This window comes from Pelophylax lessonae (assembly GCF_965119305.1).
Source record: "Pelophylax lessonae genome assembly, chromosome: 12".
Classification (NCBI taxonomy): Eukaryota; Metazoa; Chordata; class Amphibia; order Anura; family Ranidae; genus Pelophylax; species Pelophylax lessonae.
In genome coordinates, this window is record NC_138779.1 from 27,697,268 (window position 1) to 27,711,028 (window position 13,761).

The window sequence follows — 13,761 nt, forward strand, 5'->3', positions numbered from 1 at the left end:
ACTTTGTCAGTCAGTGTCCAACAAACTGTGCAAACTCAGCATGATTGTGAACAGAATTTGAATGCTTCAAATGTATGCAATGGAATTTTATGTGACAAGAATATCATCAATCTGTAAAATTGAAACAATCACACAGTGTTGAACATGTTTTACTGTGCAGTGTGTTGGTTTGCATTTGTGCAATCGCTCCTGCGCTTAAAGATTCGTCAAATACAATTTGACCTATATTATAAAGAAGTACCAGGATTACAGAATGAACAGATAAAACTCTACATTTTCCAAAAATAGAAATGAGACATTCCCAAAGTCTGCCATATATATATATATATATATATATAATAGAGATATAACTCTTACATTAAAGCGGAGTTCCGGGCACAAAATCAATCTTTTTTTTTTTTTTGTGCCCGTCCGCTTGTTCTCCTTCACCTGAAACAGAATTGGATAGTTAGGTTTTTTTTTTTTTTGTACTCACCTTGTAATTGTAGATCGAATATACTCATCTATTCTTCACTTCCTCCCTCTGCGCCGCGGCTCCGCCGTCACTTCCTGGCTTGCACTGATTCCTGGGAGCTGAACGTCATCGCTCCCAGCAATCAATGCGACGGCACCGGCCCCGCTCGTCACTTCCGGGGCGACGCCGCACCGGAAGTGACGAGAGGTGCCGGTGCAGGCGCATTCTGGGAGAAGAAGACGCGGAAGAAGACGCAGAAGAGGATCGCGCCGGCTTCAGCTGCCCACAAGAGAGATGGCAACGCTGTGGAAGAAATTTTATAAGTGAGTATTCTTCTTGCAGGTAAGTGCGAACCGGGACAGATCAGAGGCTATCCATTGTGGAATGTACTAGCCTTGACTGTCCCGGGGGTATGTTCACTGAAAATTTTTTCTGTGCCCGGAACTCCGCTTTAACCACTTCATGACCGGAAGGATTTGCCCCCTTTAATGACCAGGCCCTATTTTGCGATTACTGAGTTACTTTAACGGACAATTGCGACGCTGTACCCAAATAAAATTGATGTCCTTTTTTTCCCACAAATAGAGCTTTCTTTTGGTGGTATTTGATCACCTGTGCGATTTTTTTATTTTTTGGGCTATAAACAAAAAAAAGCGACAATTCTGAAAAAAAAAAAAAAATATATATTTTTCACATTCTGCTATATATCATTCCCAATATAACATTCCCAAAAAAAAATTTAAAAATCAAAATTTTTGTTTTACATTTTAGGCCAATTTGTTTTCTGCTACATATTTTTGGTAAAAAAAAATCGCAATAAGCATATTTTGATTTGTTTGCACAAAAGTTATCGCGTCTACTAACTACAGGAAAGATTTATGTAATTTTTATTTATTTATTTATTTTTTTTACTAGTAATGGCGGCGATCTGTGATTTTTTTTTTTTTTTTGCGGGACTGCGACATTGCGGTGGACAGATCGGACCCCGGACCCCTGACTGACATTTTTGACACTTTTTGGGGGACCAGTGACATTACTACAGTAATCAGTGCTAAAAGTATGCACTGTTACTGTTATGACACTGGCAGGAAAGGGGTTAACACTGTGGGTGATCAAGGGGTAAATGTGTACCTAGGGGCGTGTTTCTAACTATGGGGGGGGCGTGGCTTGTGAAATGATCACAGAGACGTGATCCTATATAGAAGGATCACAGGGGCTCTGTGATCATTCCAGGAAGAAGAACGGTCGGCTGTGTTTACAACAGTTGACCGTCCTTCTCTCTCAGCGGGGAGCGATCGCGGGTGCCAGGCGGCAATAGGAGCCGCTTGCCCCATGCATCGGCTTCCCTGCTGACGAGCCCCCTAGCTGCCTGCGTGCGACCGAGGTATACCTACGGCGGTTCATGCTGAAGTGGCTGCCTGCCGCAGTATAACTGCGGCGGGCGGTCGTAAAGTGGTTTATGAGAAACATATAAATATCAGTGAAACAAGTCACAGCCACAGCCACAAATTGTTGACAATTTAGCACTGATCTTGCAATGGTTTAGTGGTTAGCACTCCTATCTATAAACACTCAAACCATGGGTTCAAATCTCAGGCATGCCATCACCTACCTAAAAAGTAACTCCACTTTTGTTGTGAAAAAAACATTCTCCTAAGGGGGATCTATGTACATTACAAGGACTTTTACCAAACTTTGTAGCAGATTCCTACCTTTTGTTATTCTGAAGACATTCCTGTTTTTTCCTTTGTGCTGAGTGGGTCTAATGGAAGTGGTTTCATAATTATCTATCAGCTGTGGAAACTGCTGGGCTTGCATCCCTTTAGACGTGTTCCTATCAGAAGAATCTCACCAAAAATGACATTTTTGTTGCAGGGGATGCCAGAAATCTGACGTGTTTCTTAGTGCTGACTTCTGGGAAAAGCAGTCAGCCAATCATACAAGCAGGAATTTGTGATTCCTGGGGGGGGGGGGGGGGGGGGGCGGGGCGCGGGTTGCCATATTGTATTTCCAGAAAATTTCAACAGCTGCAGATTGAAAAGGAAAAGTAATTTTTAAAAACACTCAATTATAATATGATTTGTCTTTATTTGCTATTGTTTTCCCCACTAAAGTGGAATTACCCTTTAAATTTTAGTCAGCTGCGAATGCTGAAACTAGGCGAATGCCGAATTGCCACTGCCACATCTGCATGGATGTTTCCCTAATATGCATGCTCATGTACATGCAATTGTTTGTGATTTAGCAAAAGTATTACTATGTGGAAATATAATAATCACACACCAGCGAGGACACAGGGTGTTAGCATGGTTGGGACAAGAACTCATGGCCTAAGTAGTCTTTGTCCATGAGCACAGATCACTATGCCAACGTGCTGAGTACAAATAGACAAGCCTAGAAGTTTAGTATGATTATAGAATGAACATAGATAATTAGGGAACACTCTAGTCTCCTAATAGGAAATCTAAAAGTTAAAATACATAACAGATACATAACTATAAATAGAAAATACATGTAACCTTACGGAATAGCTGACAGTACTCTGTAATAATCATTCAGAAGAGCATTCATTAGCAAAAGAAGAAAACAAACTATACACAATCATTTTATTAACCACTTTACCACCGGAGGATTTTGCTGTCTTACGTCCGGGCCACTTTTTGCGATTCGGTACTGTGCGAATTTAACTGACAATTGCGTGGTCATGAAACGCCGTACCCAAACGAAATTTATGTCCTTTTTTTTCCACAAACAGAGCTTTCTTTTGGTGGTATTTGATCACCCGTGCGATTTTTATTTTTTGCGCTATAAACAAAAAAAGAGCGACAATTTTGAAAAAATAACAATATTTTTCACATTTTTTTATATGAAATTCCCCCCCCCCCCCCCAAAAAAATGTAAAAATCACAATTTTTTATAATTTTAGGCCAATTTGTTTTCTGCTACATATTTTTGATAAAAAAACCACATTAAGCGTGTTTTGATTGGTTTGCGCAAAAGTTATTGCGTTTACTAACTAAGGGAATGATTTCTGTCGTTTTTGGTGTTGTTTTTTTGGCGATCTGCGATTTTTTTTTTTTTTTTTGCGGGACTGCGACATTGCGGCGGACAGATCGGACCCTTGACTGACATTTTTGACACTTTTGGGGGTACCAGTGACATTACTACAGTAATCAATGCTATAAATATGCACTGTTACTGTAAAAATGACACTGGCAGGGAAGGGGTTAATTTTTAATTAGTGATCAAGGGGTTAATGTATGCCTGGTGCTTACTGACGTATGTGGGGGGAGGGGACTATGTGACACAAGGACAGATCGCAGGTTCAGCTATGCTGAACCCTGCAATCTGACCCTGTCTGTCACTTAGGAGATCCGCCCGTTTGTGTTTACACAAGCAGGCGGAGCTCCACACTTGATTCCCCGACGATCGGGGAAGAGCAGCGGCGATCGCCGCCGCTCCTCCCCTGGCCCGACTCTCGCTGTGACTGAATACAGCGGGAGAGAGCCTCTGGCGGCGCGCGCCCCGTCGAGAGAGGGGAATGTCTGGCGACGTAGGTCTACGTCGCCAGACGTTATCGAGCCACTTTGCCGCAGTAGAGCTCTAGTGAGCAGCAGCAAAGTGGTTAAAAACAAATACGAGATAGAAGTAGAACACACCCCATATAACAATGGTTTATTCGCATACATATACACAAATAATCATCGCTGAATAGGTATTCCCAGTTATGAAAGCGTACTTCTACGGCCGTTCTCCGTTCACATGTTCACATAGTTAAGGTCTTATTTGCTCTACATAGGAGTAATTAAATGGAGAGCGAGCATTTCTTCTCCTGCTTCTTAGTGAATTAGGCCCTTTGTGTCTACTATTCCCAACTGCAGCTTCATTTACTGTAGCCTGTCTCTGCTTCCTTTTCTCCCTCCATTTTGTTTTTGCCATATAAACTTTGCTCTCTTTACTAATTGTTGTTTTTTTGTGTCATTGCTCCACTATTCCTTTATTTAAGCTGCAGCCCACTCATATGTTGATTCCATACAGTTAGGAGTAGAACCTACTTTGATAGAATGTCTATTAAGGGATTGTTTTAACTGGTCTTTTACTACTCATTGGTGTTCACTTATCATTACTGTTATAACCATCATTACCATTATATTATTATCACTTATTTATTATTATTTTATTTATCGGTTTGTTTATATATATTTTCTTATTTTTAATTGTGTGTGTATATATATATATATATATTGTGTATATCCTTTTTGGCTCTAATTACTGCATTAAGGCATTTGTACTTTTATACTTGTAATTTTCCATAGCTTTTTACACATTTTAAGGATTCTTTGTATATTCTTTATTGTCTAGTTATTAGCCCTGATAAAGGGGGAGTGCTGAGCCCCCGAAACGCATTTGGCCGTTTAAAAATAAAAATCTTTTAAAAGTTTATACAAGCTAGTGTAGCGCTCCCATACTTTCAAAACTTTAAGGAAGCGGAGGGGGGGAAGAGCGAGTGCCCCCCCCCCCCCAACTATACATTTTACCCCATACTCATTCATGGAAAAAAGTGTCAATAAGTAAATACACATGCAAACACAGTTTTTAGGACACAAGTCCAAAAACCTGCAGTGTAGATCCATCCTCAATCAAGATAAACGCCAGGTGCCGACACCCAAAAAAAAAAAGAAGTTCCGCACCCGACGAAAGCTAATGCCATTTCAGAGCTCTACTGCCTTCGCTGCTAATTAAACGAAGGGACCCGGCTACCCGGTGATGTCACCGGGCGACCTGCCCCCTTGTGATGTCATTGACCCAGCATGCCCCAGGTCCATGACGTCACAAGGGGGTGAGGTCACCCAGTGATGTCACCAAGTGGCCCCACTCGTTGGTTTATTTAGCACTGGCAGGTGATAGAGCTGTTAAACGCCAGGAGCCCTCATTGGGTATAGACTTTTTTTTTTTTCGAGTCGCCGACCAGCATTTATCATGATTGACCATGGATCATCATTGGGGACTTTATCATTATTATTTTGATAAACTGTGTGTTTTTGTTTACTTTGACACTTTTTTAGTGAATGAGTAGGGGTACAATGTACCCCTACTCATTCCCATAGGGGTAGTCGGGATCTGGGGGCCCCCTTGTCAAAGGGGACTTTCAGATTCTGATAAGCCACCCACCGCACCCCCACAACCACCATGCCAGGGTTGTGGGGAAGGGGACCTTGTCCTCATTAACATGGGAACAAGGTGTTTTGGGGGGGGGGGGGGTCAGATTCACTGCTGCCCCAAAGCTACCCAGCCATGTTAAGGGCATGTGGCCTGGTATAGTTCAGGAAGAGGGGGGGGGGTGCGCACTCATCTCCACCTCTCTTTGACCTGTCAGACTGCATGCTTGGATATAGGTTTGGTATAGCTTTAAGGGGGACTCCCACATTGTTTTTTTTCTCAATTTGTTTTGCCCGCAATTGTGTATACATTCAGCTGTCAGTGGGGAAGCCCCTCGACAGCCAATGAGTCATTCGTTCTTAAAGCAGAGTTCCAGCCGTTCCTGTGTTTATTAAAAGTTAGCAGCTACAAAAAGTGTGTACAAAAAATAAACTCACTCACCTGTCCCACAGTCCAGTCATGTGGCCGCCCAAAGCCTTGGTTCTCTCCATCTGTTATTTTCCTGAACTGGTGCTGGCATCACTAGTGTCGAAGTCGTGCTGCACCTCCTGAAAGGCAGGGCAATCTTCTGGGACCTGTGATGTCCCAGAAGATTGCAGGAAGGGAGAGGGGGAGAGGAGAACTTCTGCTCGAGCCGCCTGTCAAAACGAAGTACCCGCTTCCCTCCAAAACAATGACATGCCAAATGTGGCATGTCAGGGGGTCAGGAATCCTTAAAGCGGAACTTCCACTTTTGGGTGGAACGCCGCTTTAACAACCAGCTATTCACTGGTTGCTAAGAATGCCGACGGCTGCCCGATCCTTAATAAAAACACTACCGCTCCTAAACACTGTTGAAAACATTCCTAAACACTGCAAAAACACTGGCAAAAAAGGCAAAATATTAGCATTTTTATCTAGCTTTTTTTCAGCAGTTTTTTGAGCATCTACTGCGCATGGAGCCTAAGACTAAACCTATTCCCATTCCCATTCTAAGACTATTCTCTTTACCCTGTGAAAGAAAAGATGTTTATTCGTGCCTATTCTGAATCCACTATGGACCGGTCACATGATCTCTGCAGCCGTGGCTTTGGTGTAGAGGAGAGATCGCCGACAACGGCTGAAAACTCCTGTGACGTCACCCATAGGCTTTCTTTGGGGCACCTGTTGTCAGCTGAAAGCAGCGCTGGGACCCAATTTTTTGACTGGAGCACCCTCAGAATAGGCAAGTATAAGCATCTTTTCTTTCACAGGGTAGATAGAATAGACTTAAAAAGGAGGTGGAATTCGGTTTAGCCTTGGATTTTGACTGAACTTCCACTTTAAGTGTAGGTTCACAATGAGGGCGTGTTTGAAATCTCGCAAGTTCAGCTGAACTCACACAATTTTAAACTGGCGTTTTCAGTCATACTTCGGGGGTAATTTGACAAACATCTGTGCGGGTTTCTGCACAGATGTCTATTGAAATCGCCCCCCGAATTTGCGAAAAGTAGTGCAGAAACTGCTTATGGGAATTGGTGCCATTGCCGGCAATACGCTCCGATCTGACATGTCAAATCACATGTCAAAACGGCCCAATGTGAACGTTGGCTAAGTGTTAGGGTCAGGTTTTGTGTTAGGTAGAGGTGATTTTGCTCAGTTCTATTTACAGCTTTTCAGCACCAAAAGCTGAACACTATCTGTGCTGGGTTTTTGGTGTCTGAACCTATTCTACCCCTTTATTGACTATACTTGTGTTTTGATGGACATAAGGTGTAGCTGACATTTCTGGGAATACTTTAGACATGTATACCAAAAGCACCATTATAGACAGTTTAATCCTCCCTGCCCCCATCATCATTGCTGTATCCCTCCATAAAGAGAACATGGAGTCAGTTATTTTGGCTCTGAACTATGAGTCCTCTTTGGATCCACAAATCTAATATATCGGCCTCTGGCTTGGTGTAGTCTTGGATTGATGGAAATGTTTTTGTCTTCGTTTTCTGATCATTTGAACTGGTTTTTGAGGAATTGGAGAATCAGTTTCTCTTAAGGCTGCTGGTAGAGGAGAGCTATGCAGAGAGACTGGCTCATCCAGCCTTTCTGGTCTATGCAGCTTTGCAGAACAGTTTGGAATTCAGTGTTAGCCATCAGGAACAATAAAGTGTAACTCCCTGCATTCCTGCTAGAACCAGCGGCTTACAATGATAGTGCCACTGCCCTCAGCATTCCACAATAGAAAATGATAGGAAATGTACCAACAATTCACTAACCGCTTCTAGAGATTCAGTTATCAATTTATTTCTGTTCTGAAAGCTCCTCTGGAATAGTGGGAGAATTGTTCTTCCCTGTTAACCACTTAAGCCCCGGAGGATTTGGCTGCTAAACGACCAGGGGGTATTTTGCGATTCGGCACTGCGTGACTTTAACGGACAATTGCACGGTCGTGCGACGCTGTACCTAAACAAATTTGGCGTCCTTTTTTTCCCCCAAACAGAGCTTTCTTTTGGTGGTATTTGATCACCTGTGCGATTTTTTGATCATGCGCTATAAACAAAAAAAGAGCGTCAATTTTGCAAAAATGGCAATATTTTTCACATTTTTTTATATGAAATTCCCCCCCAAAAAAATGTAAAAATCAAAATTTTTTAACATTTTTGGCCAATTTGTTTTATGCTACATATGTTTGGTAAAAAAAATCGCAAAAACGTATTTTGATTGGTTTGCGCAAAAGTTATCGCGTTTACTAACAAAGGGAACGATTTTTGTCATTTTTTTTAATGCGTAATGGCGGCGATCTGCGATTTTTTTTTGCGGTACTGCGACATTGCGGCGGACAGATCGGACCCTTGACTGACATTTTTGACACTTTTGGGGTTACCAGTGACATTTCTACAGTAATCAGTGCTATACATATGCACTGTTACTGTAAAAATACACTGGTAGTGAAGGGGTTAACTTTATTTGGGAGGGAGGGGCTGTGTGTGTCCCTAGGGGCGTGCTTTCTACTGTGATTGGCTGTGGCTTGAGCTGTAAGGACACTGATCAACGGATCTACATAGTAGATCCATTTGATCAGTGTCTTTACACCGAGGAGAATGACAGGCAGCTTGTTTACACAAGCTGCCTGACTTTCTCCCTCTCCCCCGCCGATCGCAGAGTGGCCGGCGGACATCGGGTCCGCCGGTCACACGCGCGGGGGGGTCCGTGACCACGCGGGAGCGCGCCTCCGGGGGCGCGCGCTCGCTCCCTAGACCCTCACAGGCAAGCGACGTAGACCTACGTTAGTTTGCCTGTGAGGGGCTGACCGCCGACGTAGATAGTCGTGCGGCGGTCGGCAAGTGGTTAAAGGGTACCTAAACCCAAGCACTTGAAGTAAATACGATGTTACACATGTTCCTGTAATGTCAGAAAGTGTCCTGCTTTCAATTATAAACTTCTTTTCCTAGGTGACAACGCTTAGTTCAGTTGCTGCGTTGTCACTCTTTCCATCGCATTCCCAAAGGAAGTTTATACAACTTTATACAACAGTCCCTACCCTCATACCAGGCTGCAGATCTATTCCTGAACTCTGACCTGTCCTTTCAGTCCCAAATCCAATCACTGCCCAAATTCTGTAGACTTCACGTCTGTAACATCTACAAAATGCGTCTCTTTTTAACGGATGGAACCACCAGGAAACTCATTCACTCCCTTGTCATCTATCACCTTGACTATTGCAACTCCCTTCTCATGGGCCTACCTCATGCTATCTCCTCCTCAGTCTATCAATATTGATGCTGCCAGACCAATCCACCTTACCAAACACTCTGTGTCCCGTTAATCCTTCCACTGGCTTCCAGATGGCCAATAAATAAAATTCTAAATACTCTGGGTGGGTGCTGGCTGAGTGGGTGTTCTGATTGATTAGTGGATATCTCTGAGTGTGGAATGAGCATTGGGAGGCAGAGAAACGGGGTTGGCCCATGCTCCCTTCTCAACCCCCAAATGTATTTTTCTTTTCTCGCTTAATCTTCTCCTTCCTTTTCTTTTGGGTTTTTTTTTCTTACTTTCTTTATACTCAACCAGTATAGCTGGACTCACTGCAGTACTTTTGGGTGTGAATTTCACCTAATCTTTCATGTGTGTTGCTGTTGTTGGGTAGGGAAGCCAACAAGTTTCCATTCACTAAGGGTAGAGAGTGGTGCACCTCCCTTCCTGGTGAGGGACGCCTACATCCAAGACAGAGTGATTCTCCCCTACCTGATTACAGGAAGGCCCCCCTCTTGTTTTACACACAGTGCCTGTTTAAAATGTGATTCTTATAGTTCTTGATTTGTTTGGTATACTGCTATTGTCTATTTACCGTGTGTGCAGCTCTTCACCTGGCTAGAGACATTTTGTATAGCTGTGGCTCCTTTTGGAACCTTTTTATGACTTTTGATCCTATGTCTCGCTTTGATGCCTTGTTTTGTACATCTGTGAGGTTTCAATAAAGAGTATTTGGAATTTTTTGTTACACAAACTAACAACAACATACAAAGCCATTCACAACTACATTACCAGTCTTGTCTCAGTATATCACCCAAATCGTTCTCTGTGCTTCCCGCAAGACCTCATGCTCTCTAAGGCCGGGTTCACACGTGCTGTGGCCGAGACTCAGAGCTAAGGGTCCGGTGTGTCCCTGTTTACCGATTCAGGTGCGAATAAGGTCTGAATTTCTGCCCAAATTCCCACCAGATTGAAAGCCAAAGATGTACAGGACCCTTTCCAAATGCGGACCGCGGCTGCCCCAGAGGTGTGTGAACCGGCTCCATTGAGAGCAGATCACACTCTCATGTCATGCGAATTGGATGCTGGGAAACCAGCATCAAATTTGCATGGGTGTGAACCTAGCCTCACTCCCTTGTCTGCTCCTCCCATGGTCACCTCCAGGATTTCTCCAGTGCCTCTCCCATCCTCTGGAACTCTTTGTCTATGGCAGTGATGGTGAACCTTGGCATCCCAGATGTTTTGGAACCACATTTTCAATGATGCTCGTGCACTCTGTAGTGTAGTTGAGCATCATGGGAAATATAGTTCCAAAATATCTGGGGTGCCAAGGTTCACCATCACTGGTCTATGGGAATGTTTGACCATTCTTCCAGCGCATTTGTGAGGTCAGGCACCGATGTTGGGCGAGTCTCCGCTCTAATTCATCCCAAAGGTGTCCTATCAGGCTGAGGTCAGGACTCTGTGCAGGCCAGTCAAGTTCCTCCACCCCAAACTCGCTCATCCATGACTTTATGGATCTTTCTTTTTGCACTGGTCCAAATCATTTGGTGGAGGGGGGATTATGGTGTGGGGTTGTATTTCAGGGGTTGGGCTTGGCCCCTTAGTTCCCGTGAAGGGAACTGTTAAGACGTCAGCATACCAAGACATTTTGGACAGTTTCATGCTCCCAACTTCGTGGGAACAGTTTGAGGATGGCCCCTCCCTGATCCAACATGAATGTACACCAGTGCACAACACACCAATGCGTTATGTAAGCACAGACAAATTCCCCTTCATTAGGGCTAAAATAAAAAAACATAAGATGGAATTGGTTGGAATGATCATGAAGGATTGCAGACTATATTATATAATGCAAAAGAAATCCATACAGTCAATACAGGTAAAACCTGATCATGAGGAAATGCAAAAAGTATTTAATGTTTGCTCATTTTTGCATTTCCTTATGGACTTGGATTGACTAGTGCTTATACTGCAGCACCGTAGTGTAGTCCTAACTAATGAGCATTAACCTAAAAGCTTTAGGTTTAGATATAAATTCAAAAGAAATTACATTTAACACCTTCCCGCCTGGCCTATAGCGGATTGATGGCCAGGCGGTGGCTTTACCGTTCTGACTGGACATCAGATGACGCCCCTAAGCCTGGGTTCACACATATATCATGCGGAAACCAGCGAGATTCCAGTGCGGGTTCCCGCATCGCATCCCCCCCCCCCCCCCCCCCCCGCAGACAGTTCACACTGCTCTCTGCGAACCGCTGCGGGTGTCAATACATAGTTAATGACCCCACCAGATCGGTTTGCAGATCGCACTGCGAACTGTGAATTCGCACAGGAATCGGATCACATGGGTGTACACACCCATGTGATCCGATTCCAGTGCGGGGAAAAAAGAAAATTCCTGCAGCATTTTTGTTTGAATAGGATGCGAGTTCAGCCATATAAATTGTATGGCTGAATTCGCATTGCACAGACATCACATGTGATTTGCATATTTTCATATAATCATTGATACAAAAATTCTCAGCACATTCAATGACTTGAAGACTGTTGTTTAACTACTTGCCGTCCACGCTATAGCCGAAAGATGGCTACAGCACAGACCTTAATTGTCGGGAGGGCATCCATGTACGTCCTCCCATGCATGACCTGCCTGCACGCTCCCTGCGGAGTGCGTGCGGCTCACTCTGTGATCAACGAGTCCATGAGACTCGGCTGATCACAGATTGGAGTAAGGGGCCGGTCCCGGGCTCCTTACCACGTGATCAGCTGTCAGCCAATGACAGCTGATCATGTGATGTAAACAGCAACCGGCGATTGTTTTTTTTCTCCTCACGCTGTCAGTGTGAGGAGAAAAAAAAGCAGAAAACCGCTGCTGTCAGAGGGACATTGGTCCCGAAGAGGAGAGGGGCATTCCTGCCCACCAGCGCCATCTACCAGTGCCCACCAGCGCCACCTTTCAATGCCCCATCATGAGTGCTGCCCAAAAGTGTCACCAGTGCCAATCATTGCTTATCAGTGCCCATCAGTGTCACCTATCAGTGCTTATCAGTGCAGCCTATCAGTGCCGCCTCATCAGTGCACATCAATGCAATGAAGGAAAAAATTACCTGTTTGCAAAATTTTATAACGCACTATAAAAAATGTTTTGTTTTTTTACCCCCCCCCCCCATATTTTAGGTCTTTTTTTGTTTGTTCAGCAAAAAATAAGAACCCTCAGTAGTGATTAAATACCACCAAATGAAAGCTCTATTTGTTTGAAAAAAAAATGATAAAAATTTCATTTGGGTACAGTATTGCATGACCGCGCAATTTACATTCAAAGTGCAACAGCGCTGAAAGCTGAGAATTGGCCTGGGCAGGAAGGGGGTTTAAGTGCCCAGTAGGCAAGTGGTTAAAAGTGCTTCAAAAGTGTTTTCTTTTAATGCTCACATTTGGAATTAATGTGATTCTTGAACAGAAACCACATTCATGGTTAGAAAATTGTTCCTTTGTGGATTTTCCATCCTGCTCCTTTGAATTATCTCGTCACCAAGAAAAATTGTAGATTTGACCCCTCCAATGATTAGAAATTTGATCAAACATTGAACATTCCTTAAAAGAAATTCTAACAACATTTTACATTAGTATGGCCAGAGCTATATGTTTGCAAAAGCACTTTGTATCATAAACAAATTGCCATTTATAAAAATTAAATATTTGCACATTTATGTTAATTTTTTGTGTCTCAGAGCTGCTGGAACCTGCGTGCAGCCAGTTTCTGTACACATGCACTCTAGCTATGGATGTATGGCATTTTTCAGGGTGGATTTCCATGTACCATGCCTCCAATATTGGGATCTCTCTTTTTATTATAAAAAGTCGTCTTATACCCCGGAAAATACGGTACTGGTTATAGCGACAGGGCAAACCAGGGCGAGAGTGGACATCCCTGTCTTGTCCCGTTATTCATATCGAACGAAGGAGAAAAGTTCCTGTTAACCTTTACTGAAATTGATTGATTCCTATACAGCGCTCTTATCCATTGGTTCATCCCGAGGCCAATAACTGGATCTGCTAATGTTTCCAGCATAAACTCCCAATCTACTCTGTCAAATGCTTTTTCAGCATTTATTGACAGTAGAAGATTTGGGGCTTTAGCGCCTCTAGATTTATGTAGTAGGAGTAACGTTCTTATCTTTCCCCTCTCGGCCCGGGATGAATCCAGTCTTGCTGCTGCATATCAGTGAACCAATACTATTATGAACATTACGATTCTCATAGACAATGTAAGGGACATCATATTCTGGAATCACGTATTTTTCATGTGTAATACATTTTTTTTATATTAGTATTAACCACTTTGCCGCTGCTCACTAGAGCTCTACTGCGGCAAAGTGGCTCGATAACGTCTGGCGATGTAGACCTACGTCGCCAGTCATTCCCCTCTCTCGGCGGCG